The sequence below is a fragment of the Otolemur garnettii genome, unplaced genomic scaffold (genome assembly GCF_000181295.1).
Source record: "Otolemur garnettii isolate 467f Iridium unplaced genomic scaffold, OtoGar3 scaffold00094, whole genome shotgun sequence".
In the NCBI taxonomy this organism is placed as follows: domain Eukaryota; kingdom Metazoa; phylum Chordata; class Mammalia; order Primates; family Galagidae; genus Otolemur; species Otolemur garnettii.
Window position 1 is genome coordinate 5,614,374 of NW_003852489.1, and position 1,765 is coordinate 5,616,138.

The following is a 1,765-nucleotide window of genomic DNA, read 5'->3' on the forward strand; positions in this document are numbered from 1 at the left end:
AAAAAAAAAAAAAAAAAAAAAAATTTTCTCAAGTGGCACATGTTGGTAGGTGTGGCCCACATAAACAAAAGCTCTTTAGTTCAAAGGGTCCTAAGAGCAAAAAGTTTGAGAACATGCACTACAAAATTGGAAAAAATGCTCAATTCCAAAAGAAATAGAAGTCTTCAAAAAAAAAAAAAGTCTTCACCAAAGAAAATACTGACTTGGAGTCTGTATGATGAATAAATTTTTGTTTTAATTTTCCTTTTGGGGTAGATAAGAGAGGCAGAATCCAAGAAAATGGAGTATTTCAATGTACCCTGAAAAAAGACAAATAGACTGATGTGATGGAAACTTCAGTAACAATACAAATGAATAAGGTAGCTAAAATCTGGACAGGAAAAGACTTGGCCTGTAGATTACAAACCATAGTTTAAGTTTATTTCACACATAATATGAATAAACTGAAGTAAAGAGCCATCAGTGATTTTGAGACTGAAAAAATCTTTTCAAATCTGCATTTCCCATGTCAGGACTCTCATATATTCAGCATGTACTTTTTTAATTCAAGTTCTGAGGACGGAGTCCAAGGTTTAGCTGTGGCACAAAGCAAATTTTAACATTTTTCTACAATATAAGGTTCTAAACTACATATACATCAAAAGGAGAAAGCCTGATTCAAAAAGTATGCATACATAAAAAAACACACATTCAAATTTAAGAGCATGACCCTTGCTTATTAAAAAATGCTCATATAGGGCAGCCCCTGTGGCTCAGTGAGTAGAGCACTCGCCCCATAATCCAAGGGTGGTGGATTCGAACCCGGCCCCGGACAAACCGCAACAACAACAACAAAAAAACAGCCAAGTGTTGTGGTGAGCACCTGTAGTCCCAGCTACTAGGGAGGCTGAGGCAAAAGAATCTCCTAAGCCCAAGAGCTGGAGGTTGCTGTGAGCTGTGACACCATTGCACTCTACTGAGGGTGACAAAGTGAGACTTTGTCTCTTAAAAAAAAAAAAATGCTCGTATAACATTCACACCCTAATGGTTTTAATACTTAAAGTTCAAACATGACAAATTTCTATTGCTCCAATTGTACTGCAAAATAAACAAGGTTCTTAATAGTTCTTCAAGTCTGATCTTCCTCTTGCCCCAATGTCCACTCCTAGTTGCTTTGCAGTCAATTATACTGCATGTTTCTAGAATGCTTTCAGCTCTACCCTACCTACACAAAAACAAAATAAACCCTTAACAGAGAGAGGCTCCTGGGATTGGATGAGAAACGCCTCCAACAGACCTCAGCGGTTGGTCTTTGAGTCAAGCAAATAATTCTTGGCAGAAAGCCAAGCAAATGAAAACCAGACTTCGAAACCAGTGAATCAACAACTCTATGACAATACCTTTCTAAAAGTGGCTTGTATTTGACAAATCTTTAACAATCTTTTCTTTGTCCTTCTGCTGAAAATAAACTTTATCATGCTACCATTAACAAGAGGGCTCTCCCTACATACAGAATAGTATTAGCTTCTATTCTAACAAAGATGCATGTCATTTACTCACAGCAATAGGTAAGCAACCATAATCCTCTGTGATGATACTGAATATGTTGGACACAGAAATACCGGCTGCTTTACAAAACATTTCAAACTTAGATTAAAATACAACTATACCAAATTTCCAGAAATTAAGGTCTCTATTTCCTTTTTGCATACGATGATTTCTCACCTCTCCCTACTTTAATGGGCATTTACAACTTACAAGGACTCTTGACTAGGAACTGTTGCGA

General features: G+C 36.8%; 1 protein-coding gene across 1 annotated transcript in view; it reads right to left on the bottom strand.

Annotated features, from left to right (window-relative positions):
- PPM1D (protein phosphatase, Mg2+/Mn2+ dependent 1D) overlaps nt 1–1,765 on the bottom strand; it is a 60,554-nt gene that overhangs the window by 57,383 nt on the left and 1,406 nt on the right. The window lies entirely within an intron of this gene.